We start from the raw sequence: 12,621 nt of genomic DNA, 5'->3' as shown, positions 1-12,621 counted from the left end.
TGGAGGACCCCCATCGGTGCTCCTGATTGACAGAATTTCACTCCTTCGACTGCAAATTCAAGTCAAAATCCATTTCATGCCCTTCTGGAAATTCGAACTCAATTTTTTTCTCTCTCACAGAACAGGTCCTAGATTGCAGCATTGGTTTAGGTGTTTTTCTGGGTTTGGGGTTTTCTTTTTTTCGTTTGGCTTTTTTACTTTTCACATCAACATTTGTCAGTGTCTGCTGTTCCCACAGCGCTCACTGCCCTGGGGTTCAGCAGCCAAACTTCATTCATATTCAGATTTGCAGTGGAGTCCTCTTAATTAACGTGAAATCTTTACAACCGCCTTAGTAAGTGAAACCTTCACCCAACTTAAAGATGTTGTGACACCAAGAGGAAGATAAGAATAACAAGCATCAGTAACTCCATTCCTTTGCATATTTAGAGGAATATTTAACTAACCCCGAGAGTTTTCCTTTGATGCAAATCCCCATCTCAAAGCTCTCCAATGCCAGCCGGTTTGCTGTGGTGATGCCCCTCTCCTGCCAGCACCCTCCCCACACCCTGAGCTCCCTCTGTGGCCTTTCATCGCTGACACGTTGGAGCAGGAGAGACTCCAAAAGCCAGAGCAGAGATCAGAGTTATTTCTCCATGAAGGAGATTAATGTCTGAGTGGGGAAGGTGCTCTGCATCTGCCACTGACAGGCTACGGCTTCGTGCCTCCTTGGTATCTCCTGCCTGTTAAATCTGCCTTAATTAACAGAAGTGTTAATAAATTGTTTTAGAATATATATTAATGAAAATATTAATAAAATATCATCAGCCTCGGGAGAGCCAGAGGGGTCTCAGGAGACCAGAGAACCACACATGGGCCGGTGTGGCTGCTGGGGAGGGGGCTCAGGTGTCACAGAATGGTTTGGGTGGGAAGGGGCATTAAAGCCCATCCAGTGCCACGGGCAGGGACACCTTCCACTGCTCCAGATTGCTCCAAGCCTGCTCCATGAGGAAGGAGTCCATCTTTCCTTGATTCTGAAGGATACTCAAGGGCCAGCCTTCATGGAGAGAGCGGGGGGGCAAGCAATGAGCACGCAGACAGCCAAGCAAACAGGCACAAAAGGAGAGTTCACAGACCTTTAATCTCGTAGCATTGTGATTTTTTGGGATCTATGTGGACATGGGGGAGGGAAGCACTGCAGGGATGTTCCCAGTGGATGAGATCCAAAGGCTGGAGAAGACAATGAGGACAATTAAATGTAACAACAAAGGGGATGTGCTTGGGGACAACTCTTTTCCTCGACTGCAGTGACCCAAAGAGCAGAGCTGAGCTCCAGAAAGCAGCTGGAAAGAACTGAGGAGGGTCCAGATGGGGGATCTTCTCACAGGGTCAGACAGAGATGAAGTACAAGTGGGACAGGCAATTCAGGTCTGCTGAGACCTGCTGAACAAGGGGACCTTTGGGACCAGAGTGACCAGGAAAGGTGAGACCCCAAAAGGGACGGGGAGAAACAGCAGCAACTGGGAAAGAAAAGCTGACAAAGGGGCTGGAAGGAACAGAAGGCTGGGGATAACAAAGAGGAGAAGAACAGCTGGGTCCCAGGCAAGAAAAACTAAACCAGGAGAGATCTGGGGGATAAAGGAGGTGCCCAGAGAACGCACTGGGTAGCAGGAGAGCACAGAACACAAGAGTCATCTGCAGACCGAGGTACAAAAGGGAGAGAACACAGATTTCAGATGGTGTCAGGCCATTGAAGAGAGGCATGGCTGGGGTCACGCTGTTATGAAGAGCTGGCAGGACGAAAAGCAGGCACCAGCTTGGAGTTTATGAACTTGACTGGAGCCAGAGTGGATGGAGGAAGAGGACGGCGGGCGGAAGGCGACGGGCAAAGACGTGGGGTCGGATGAACTCCAGGCCTCTGGAGGAGGAGGAGGGAGCACAGCGGGGCTGGCTGTGCTTCAAGGACAGGCACAGCACGTTCAGTCACAGGGAAGAATTCAGAAGCACTTTTGCTGATTGCACCATGGACTTCAGGGCATCGGCCTGCTAAGATCACAGCTGGCACCACAGAAAGTCACTGGCTAGCAAGGAGATGGAGGGGAAGAAGCAATAGGAAGCAAGCAGTGGAGCTGAACAATAATCCAAGCAGTTTTAAGCACAAGATGGACAAATTAATGGGCAGAAGGACGGGATGCAGAGCTGTGGTAGCAATACACAGGGCTCAGTGACCTGGAGAAACCCCTTCCAGCCCTATGGCACAGGTCAGGTGAAAGACTACGAGTGCCTCTAAAAACTCTCAGCATCACAGCTGAGGAAATTCCCCATTCCTCATAATTCCTGCCAGTTTTCCTGTTTCTAGTGCTAACAGGGCCACACAAAACCTGTTAGTGACCAGCCCACTTGCACACATCTGGGAGAACACATGCACAGCCCCACAATGGACCCTCCGCCACAAACCTCCTGCTGCCTTTGAGCAGGTCCTTCAGCCCAGGGGGCCAAGAAACCCGAAAGACCCTTTTGTTCTCTCTTAAAAAACCTCCTGAGACTCTCAAGAGGTTTTACGGGTGTTGGTGTTGCTGGAGTGGAGGCAAATGTGGTTGGAAAATGATGTCCCAGATGAGGCCCCACCAGCTCCCTCTGCTCCCAAGACAGAGCAAGTTCCTGGTGGAATGTCCCTTCACCAGTTCCTTGGAGTAAAACCAGATGATTTCTTGTTCTAGAAATTCCTAGAACTGCAGAATCCCAGAATGCTCAGGGTTGGAAGGAACCCTTGAACAGAGAAGGGAACACCCAAACTGCAAAGCTAAAAATCCTGAACACATCCCCTCACTCACCTCCAGTCACATAAATGATGGGCCTGCTGTTCACTTCAGCCCATCCAAACTTTAGGGTTTAAGCATGTTCCTGTTAACACTAATTTTACAAAGACAAAAGGGGGAATGCCATCCTTTTATACAACAACAACAAAGCATCTGCTCAATGGCTGCCCTGCACAAAGACAGCAACAAGTTGCTTTGCTTCTTTGTCAGCCAGAAAATGCCATTTTCGCCCAGACTGGTGCAGCTTTTGTGAACGGATTAATTGACTCTGTCAGAGGTGCCACGGGGAGATGACATCCCCTTCGGCCTCTCCAGCTCCACAGATCCCCAGATGCCAACACAAGGAGGAATTGTGCCAAGGGAGCTGCTGGAGAGGTTTCCTCCCCCTGAGGACTCCCTGCGGACTCTGCTTTGGGAAGCTGCAGTGATTTGGCTCATGGCATTTCCCAGGAGAATCAGGGATGGTCACAGTGATGCCCCGGATGCACTTAGAGGGGATAAAGCAAACAAGTTGGTTATCATTGCCACAGAATCCAGTGCTTGGCCACCTACATCTATGTGTCTATATCTCTATATAATCTATAAATACAAGTATTTATCCACTGCTGGTTGAACATCACCTCATTCGTATTTCCTGGGTACCACCATTACACCATGGAGCTCAATACTCTCTGCCCAGGCAGAGGAGGGGAAAAAAATCTACCAGGTGAAAAACAAGAAACAGCCCACGAGCCTGACTGAAAGCCCATGTGCACACGTGGGAATTCCATGAGGTGGGCAAGATCCTGAGCTGCTGATGGCTGCTCGGGAATTAAAGTTGCAAGAGGGTTTCGTCTTCAAGCTGAATAAACAAAAGGTCACTCACACCCTGACAAAACCCAACATGCCAGCTCCTATTTACATACAGCTTCCACAAGCTTACTGGTGCAGCACATGAGGGTAGCTGGAGAGGGAGCATCCAAAGTGAAGGAGAATCTTTTTATGGAGAAGTGGGGGAAGAAAGCAAAGAAGAAGAAGAAGAAGAAGCTGTGGCTTTTTTTTTCCTGCAGAATTGTGAATAAGTGCAGGTGTTCTATATATGCAGTTGAATCTTTCAAAAAAAAAAGAGCTTTAGAGAAATTAATTACATGTCAGAGCCTCTGACAGGTCTTTTAAGAATTGTGATACTTTTGAATGAAAACATTATATACTTAAAAAAGAAATACCGTGTAAATGTCTCCGAGATATTTACAGTCAGTGGAGTAATAGTAGGAGAGGATTCAGCTCTCCCCGTGGATGGGGGATGCTGAGCACACCATGCTCCTCCTCACCACGTCTCAGGTGAGGACCTGGAGACCTCGGCAACTGCTGCAGAAGCTCAGAGCAGAGTTCAGGGCCAGGAATTAGCTGGGAACAGGATCCCAAAATGTTCTCCCCAAAATGCTGGGCCACCTCTCTCTCCCCTCCAGGCTCCAGATCCCTGGAGCTCCTCTCAGCGACAAGCACATCACACACCCCTCCTCCTGTGAGACACGGGCAGCTGGACCTCGGCAGAGGACAAGAGCCAGATGGTTTTCTGCTTGGTTGGTTTTTTCTTTTCCTCTTCAGTCCCACAGCAGGACACAGGACAGGACTTCCCGTGGGGAGATTGTGGTGAGGCGGCACCAGAGGCCGCAGCAGTGCCAGGCTCACTGACCTGAAGGATGCTGTTTCTTCTTTTTTCACTATAATTTCATAACTGGAGGATGAAGTGCTCAAAATTTTCACTCGCCAGCAAATGAGGGTGAGAAAATTGTATTTTAATACTAGCAGCACCTCTCTGAGAAAAGCTGTTTCCATGAATTTACATTTCTACCTAGGCCAAGGGGCTCTGATTTTTGTCCAGGATAAGGAAAAAAATGCAGAGTACCTGAGGTTTCCAGATCTGACAGGGTCAGAAAGGTGAAGTTCTAAGAAAAGGTACAGTCTGAAACCATCCTCCCACCATGAAGTGCTGCTCCAGTCCACAAAAGGGATGTTGAACTCGAGGGTTCTGGTTTCAAAGCTATTTCTCCAGGAAAATCTCACCAGGAAATTGCATCTCCCAGCAGTTCCCTGGGCTCTTCCCATCAATGATGGTGAGTACGCCCGAGAAAAGCCCAAGTGAAGGAGAAATAGGGAACAAAGAAGGGTTTTGTGGGTCAATCCCAGCGGTGAGATATCTAAAACCCTACAAGAAGGTGAGGCCTGATAGAGCCAACATTATCTGAGAACAGGTTCAGGTATAAATACAGATAAAAAGCCTCCAATTATGAATAAATCGGGGGAGGGGGGAATAAAGTTGATCTTAAAAGAAGAAGCTTGCAGAGAAAATGGAGAACACAAAAAACCACGAGAAGAGGAAACAATTTCAGAACTGGTGTGTTCCCAGAAGGTGTAAAGGATGGATGAGTTGTTAATATTCATAGCAAGCCTCCACTTTTCCTCAGCTGAAAGCAGATGCAACAATTACTGCAGAGCCCAAGCCCCAACTCCAGCAGACCCCCAGATAGGATATTAAGAACAGGCTATTTAAAGCCAGCTCTCAAATAAATGACAGCTTCTGACCTTACTCTGGGAGGACATAAGGTGTGAGGGTTTCAAGACCTGTCACAAACAACTTTAAGGCAAAAGGAAGGAAGTGAACAAAATTACAGCCTTCCTGACAAAGCACATGTTAAATACCAAAGGAGCTTTCTCTGTAAATGTATTCTCAGACATCAAGAGCAGCAGCGTATCACAAAGGGAAAAAGGTGGCAATTAAAATCCTGGAGGAGCTGAAACGCATGAGGGAACGTCTGAAATGTGGAGGGTTTCAGCATAATCCTGGCCCGGGTTAGGGAAGGCAGAGCTGCCAAAGCCCGGAGAGGAGAGCTCCAAAATGCAAAGCAAGAAAGGGAAGAGTCAGGGAGAAATCACTGGAGAGAAGGGGAGGCTCGTGGGGAAATGGAGAACAGAGAGACTGAGAAAATGGAAGGGAAAAGGATGATCCAGGGCCACAAACAAAGGCTGTTGGCCTCGGATGAGCACAGCTCCACATCCCCACAGACAGTGATCAAGAACCTGAGAAAACCTTGATGATTCAAGTGAGGGAGAATTAAATATCCCTTTTTACCAAATGTGGGGTGAATTCGCACATGGGGCCGGGTAAATATTCCCCTGGGAATAATGAGGGTGAAGAAATGCAGGAACCCAGGTGGGCCACGCGAGGGTTTCCATGAGTGCACCCGATTTTGAGGACAAAAAGCATAAAGAGAATTCCTGCCTACCAAGAGCAAGGGAGGATGATTAAGAAGAGTCGCTGGGGTTTTTTTTGGTCATCCTCTCATGTTTAATAGAAGTGGAAGGAAATGAAGCAATAATTAGTGTCAGCAGCTGCATAGTTTTGAAAAGCACTGGCAAGTGAGGGGGAGATTTTCATGTCCTGAAAATGAGTAAGAACACAAACTTTGGTTTAGCTGTGATGGCCAGAAGTAAAAAACATTTCTAATTAATAGAATCACAGGATGACTTGGATGGAGAGGACCTCAAAGCCCATCCCACCCCCTGCCATGGGTGGGACACTTTCCACTGTCCCAGGCTGCTCCAAGTCCCAATGTCCAACCTGGCCTTGGACACTTCCAGGGATCCAGGGGCAGCCACAGCTGCTCTGGGAACCTGTGCCAGGGCCTCACCTCCCTCACAGGGCAGGTTTGCCTCTTCAAACCTAATCTGAACCCCTCCTCTGGCAGTTTAACCTCCCCTTGTCCTGTCTGCCGGTCTGGAAAGCCTCTCTCCATCTTTTTTCAAAGCTCCCTTCAAGTAGCAAAGATGCCCAAAGACAGCCCTTGACGCTGCTTTTTGCCTTTCCTCCTTAAAAGCAACTGTATTCCAAACATGTCATTTTCACTCCATCTCTGGGTATAAAGTTTAGATAAATCAGAAATGTTAAGGGCCTGGATTTCTGAGAAAAGCAGAGTGGAATGATAAAAAACTCCAACTCTCATAAATCTGCAAAGGTTGAAAATTCAGCAGGATGGCGCGGTATTAACCTCACAAAAACACGAGGACTCTCCAGAGCTAATTATACATCAGTCTGCTCTAAAATAACAAAAGCTAATAAAGAATAAGTTTGGCATGGAGATTTCTTGATGGGCAGAATTGCTTCATTTAAATGAACTTGCCACCCAGATTCTCTTTCTGCTGCTGTATTTATGGATCCATTGACAAACCAGGGTCTGAAAAGCTTAACAAACTCTTCCTGTGAACCTCCTCAGGAAATAGGAGAGGCCAAGGTCAAGTGCATTAAGATTACAGAAGCTGATGAAGAAAGGGGATGTTTGAGAGTCCCCTCACACCCAGGATATTATGAAATAACTCAGCTGAAGAAGGGTGTGTAAAATTTTGTTTAGAGGTGTGGATTAATGCAGAGCCAAAACAGCACAAAGAGTTGGATTTCACAGGGATATGCTGAAGAAAAGTCTAAGTCCCAAATTTTGCCATTGCCTCTTTCCCTACAAGAAATATTCTCTTCTTTTCCCTGTTAAAAAAAAAAAAAAAAGAACACCAGGTTTAAAAAAAGAAAGGAAAGAGGAATTTTTTTTTCTGTACAGATCTGTAATATATTAAAGTTTGGACTAAGGAGGGTAATTAGGCTGGTGCCGGAGGAGGATGTGAAAGCTCATCAGGATATTTGCAGTAACCCTAGTGGGGTAAACATTTCTCCTTTCTAATATCTTCAAATTAGAAATTTTATAGGAGAAAAAGAAATTTTAACAAGTCTCGTTTGTCTCTTATTAGCAATTAGCCGACGTGGACTCCAGATAAAAAGTGTTAATTTCTAAAGTACACATGATTTTCATAAAAGCACAGATAGGAAACCAAACAATGGAGTGCTTGGCTTAGGCACAGGAAGGAATTGAGCTGCAGCAAGGGGAGGAAGGGCTCATTCCTCCCATGTTTTACAGGAAGAACTGGTTCAGGGAGCTGCTGTTCCCTTACTATGGGACATGGAATCCCAGAATCCCAGAATTGTTTGGGTTGGAAGGGACTTCAAAGCTCATCTTGTTCCCATGAGCAGGGCCATGCCATGTGCTAAATCCAGGGCCATCAGCTTCAAGATATTAAAGATTGCCAGAGAAGAGGCAACAGTGAGAAATCCCCCCCAAAAAGGGTGATGTTCCACAGGGATGTGGATCACAAAATCCCCTTACACATTATATCCAAGTTTCTGGCTAGACCCTTTGAATATTCCTGAACAACTCCCAAGTTTCATAAGGATTTTTTTCCTTTCTATGTACATATAAATGACTGCATTGATAGCAGATGGGCCCTTCCATACGATTTCCTTTTTAAACTTCCAACTTCATGCAATTCCTGCATATTCCTTGTGCTTGGAAAGGAATGCCTGTGCTCTCAGCTCCGGAGCACAAAGCTGGGGTTACTTCTGCTCGTCTTGTTTTGCTTTTAAAACCTTTAATTACACAAGCAGGTAGCAACCCTTGTCCTCATCATCACCATCGTTTTTCCCTGAGACCACCTCGGTGCAGTGGCTCTGCCTGGCAAGGCGAGCCTAGAACTGACCTACACTCAGGGAAAACATGCAGCACCTACTGACTTGAGTTTATTTTCCTGAGTAGTTTCCTACAGCTGACGCAGCTGGTCCACAGATTTTACAGGTAAAACAGCTTCCCAGTCTCATCCCGTGATGTGCATCCGAAGGAGTGAATGCTTCTGACTATAAAGGGAAATCAGGGGAGGTAGGAAAAGGAAATGATCAAAACACTTATCACACCGAGAAAAGAACTTATTAGGCCCGATAAGGAGCTGGAATTGATGACAATTATAAGATACCATCCGTTTTTAGCTAATAATTCAGAAAATGGATGAATTATTTGAGGAATAATATGTGATCATTTATTTAAAGACTTATACTAATGTATACGCTGGAGGAAGCGGAGCTGAGGTTGTAGGAACACTTTAACACATTCCTGGATGGTTCTTCCTTTCCACTCAAATGCAGAGCTTTAACAGCACTGGATTGAGTTTTAGTGTTACAGGGCCCCTATAGAAAACATCAAGCCATTTTCCAAGGCTATTTTATACACAACCTACTTTCCCTCCGATTTCCTATTCACGTTTAAGAAATCCACCAACATTTTGCCTTTGAGAACTGGTTGATTTATTCGAAATTCCCGAACAACCCCATCCCCACCTCACAACTCTTAGCAGATCACACAATCAGATGGAAACAAGACTTAAATCTAAAGCCACCTCTCTTAATTTCACTTGGAAAGATTTTGGGTTGCGCCGAACGTCGGCGGCGATTTCTGAAGGCAAAATCCGGCATTGAGAGCGATTGCATCTCCTAAGATATCAGTCCAAATCTCCATCCGTATCCAGGTAACAATCTGGAATGCTGATATTTAAGAGGAAAAATATCTGGACAGCTGCCCTAGCTCCCTGGGAAGCAATGTTTAGTTAAAGTCTTGGATATCACTGAAAGAAGATGTGGAGATGTCACACTGAGGCTGAAGCATTTTCTCGAGTGCTGAATTATTCACCCGTAAATCTCAGATGTGAAATCCAAATGCTCCGGTACTGCCCCGGCTTTAGACAATGGCTAATTCCTTTCTGTGCCACTGCAGGGTCTCTTCATCAGCTTTCTTTCATCTATAATCACAGCCAGGTCATGGATTATTAGTCATATTCAGTGCAGAATTCAAACCCTGCTACACCAATCAGTCAGGCCGGGACTCCCCCGGCGCTAACACCGCGGCTCTCGGCCGCGCCGGAGGATCCCACTGCTCCTGGCACGGCCTCACAGGGCACAGAGAGGGGACAAAGGCAGCAGCCAGCTGCCCAAGCCAACAGGGATGAAGCCTTGAGCTTGGAGAGGACACAGAACAACCCGGGGCTGCCGGGGATCTGCCCCAACATCCCACCCGCAGCATCGGGCACGGCGCAGGAGAGCACAAATCAAGGCATGGTTTGGGTTGGAAAGGATCGGAAAGATCAGCTCATTCCAACCCCTGCCGTGGACAGGGACACCTCCCACTGTCCCAGGCTGCTCCAAGCCCTGTCCAACACGACCTTGGACACTTCCAGGGATCCAGGGGCAGCCACAGCTGCTCTGGGCACCCTGTGCCAGGGCCTGCCCGCCCTCCCAGGGAGCAATTCCTGCCCAATCTCCCATCCAGCCCTGTCCTTTGGCAGGGGGAAGCCATTCCCTGTGTCCTGTCCCTCCATGCCTTATCCCCAGTCCCTCCCCACCTCTCCTGGAGCCCCTCTAAGGTCTCCCTGGAGCCTCCCCTTCTCCAGGTGAACATTCCCAGCTCTCCCAAGCTGGGCTCCAGAGCAGAGCAAGTCAATATGTTTCCCTTCCATGTGAACGTAGTGGGAAGAAAAAATCATAAAGACAGGCATTTATCAGCCTTCGCTGGAGGTGTTACTTTGCATATCAAGCCATGAGGATGCAATTGTTTCATTAGGACTTCACTGGTGTTTGTAACGTTTAATGAGTCTTGGAGAACAGAGGAAGAAAATACTACAGGCACTGCCGCAGCCAAGATAAATAGGTAAACATCCCCTGCCTGACATCAGTTAATGCATCACAGCTCTGCTCACTTAGGGCAGCCATGAAATCAATTCTTCAGTAAAAATAAAAAACTCATATCCAAATCTGCTCTCACGATGGGAGCGAGGCAAGGGGCAATGTGACGGGAGGGAAACTTCAGCTTGGCTGGGTGCTCCAGGCCTCTCTTTGTCTCCTCCTCATGCCAAGCCCTGCTGAGGGCTTTGCTTTCTGCAAAATGAGGGCTTTGTCATTTTTTCCTCAAAATAAACAATCTGGCTTTTTAAAAACTTCCTCAGGAGTCGGCAGCGATGAGTTCCCAGCCTCTCAAGGACACTTCATTGTCAGTTCCAAAGTACCCCAGATAAATTGAGAGCAGTGATGGAACTGCTAAGAAAAAGTAAAACCAAACAAAAAAAAAAAAAAAAAAAAACCCAACTTCTCTTTAGCAAAGCTAAAAAAAAACCACATTTAAAATCACTTCAAATCCCATCTTATTTCTGGCTATACTTCTGAGTTTCCCGCTGTAAAGAGTAAGATCTCAAAAAAGTCAAAACCCAACCGAAAACACATTAATAAATGCCAGCTGAAGGATGAATTCATGGTTTTGTAGCAATTCCCCTGGAAAACCAAGACCAGAGAACGCACAGGATGCACCTTGAGGTTTTCCCCTCGGGTGGGCTTTGCTCATGTCCCCTCAGCCACCCACCTGTGTCACCCTGACCCTCAAACACACGCCAGGATTTAAGGGACCACCACCCTTGTGGAGGCCCTGTTTGCCCAAATTTGCCCAAGGGGCGGCACACCTCAGTTTCCGAGGGAAAGATGGATGTGATGGACGGGCACCCAGAGCTCCCCAGCCCAAAATCTCCAGCCCTCCTAACAGAACATTGGCTGATATTCCTCCCAGACCCCTGCAAACAGCAAAGAGAGGGGAAACACAAAGGAAAATGGAGCCCACGGGCTCTGGCTTGGCAGTAGAAACACCATCAGGGAGGAAGAGTGTCATGGATGTGGCTGAATGGTGCCATCTGTACCCTGTGGTGCTCCAGCTCCAGCAGCTGCTGCAAATGCTGTTGGCCTGAGTTGGGCAAAATCCAGCAAATTCCACCCTCAAAGTCAGTGCTAGTGGATGATCAGGGTGCGCAATTATCATCTCAAAGAGGAGAAAGTCGCTCCTCTTCTAAACCTCACCTCTAAAACCTCCTAAATCCAGCCCTGCTGCTGGGATCAAAGGAGGTGGGAAGGATGTGACCTTCGCATCCCGTGGCAGCACAAGGAGACGCAGCCACCTCCAAGGGATTTAACAAAATCCCTCCAACACCTCCTTCCCTTTTAGCCTCAACGGTCTTGTTCTCCACTCTGCAATTAGAAGGGGTGCCAGGCAGGAGCCTGGGGATCCTGTGTGTCACAGAGGCACCTCGAATCCTGCTCAGACTTCACAAACCATTCCGGGTTTTTTTTTGGGCAGCAGCCGTCGATCCCGCAGCAGCTTCCGTCTATTTCGGGCTCCGATTGATTGGCAATTTTGAAGAACGCGCTGCAAATTGCTCTGCTAATCACAGCAACTCCAGCCATGGAACTGTATTAAAATAACATCAGTGCTGAGACACAAAGCTGAGATCAGCCAGGGAATGCTGAGCTGAGGTTGCCCGCTCTGGAGCCATCATCCTGCCTGGAACGCTGCAGCCTCCCCAGTTTTTCCCTGCTCTGCAGTGATTCCAGATGGCCGCTCGCATCCATTCAACAATAACAACACTCAGGGTTTCAGTACTTTCAGAAAAGCAAGTGGTTTTGTGGTGGCCATGGCCTTTCCCAGGCTGCAGGTGCCTTCCCAATGCCACCCGCGCTGGCACACACGGATCACGCTGCAGCTCTGCAGCTCTGACATGCTGAGTGTCAGCCACACCTGGGAAAGGCCATTCATCCAGCTGAAAAAGAAGGAATCTCTCCAAGGAAATATCGACAGACACAAAAAAAGATTTCAAATTCCTCTTATTGCCAAGTTGTCTCTAAATCCTTTTAGTGGAGACAGGGAGAGACAGGGCTTTGCGACAAGGGGGGGAAGGGTCTGCCTGGAGAACATGGGTGCCCCTGCCTGACCCCAAACCCTGCTCAGCTCTGCCTTCCCCCAGCTCTGAACCAACAGAGCCTTACAAAGCATCCTCTGTGTCCTAACAGCCTGCAAGGAGAGTCCGTGCCTCCATCCTGAGATGAAGATGGATGGATCCCTCCCTTCTGCAGCGCAGGTGAGATCCCAGCGTCTTCCACCAG

At 47.7% G+C, this 12,621-nt stretch overlaps 1 protein-coding gene across 1 annotated transcript in view; it reads right to left on the bottom strand.

Annotated features, from left to right (window-relative positions):
* Positions 1-12,621, bottom strand: part of NEXMIF (neurite extension and migration factor) — a 47,358-nt gene that overhangs the window by 9,657 nt on the left and 25,080 nt on the right. The gene's annotated exons all lie outside the window — the stretch shown is intronic.

Source organism: Chamaea fasciata, unplaced genomic scaffold (genome assembly GCF_029207755.1).
Source record: "Chamaea fasciata isolate MVZ Bird 193981 ecotype frontalis unplaced genomic scaffold, bChaFas1.0.hap1 SCAF_22, whole genome shotgun sequence".
Lineage (NCBI taxonomy): Eukaryota > Metazoa > Chordata > Aves > Passeriformes > Sylviidae > Chamaea > Chamaea fasciata.
This window is presented reverse-complemented; position numbering and strand designations above follow the sequence as displayed.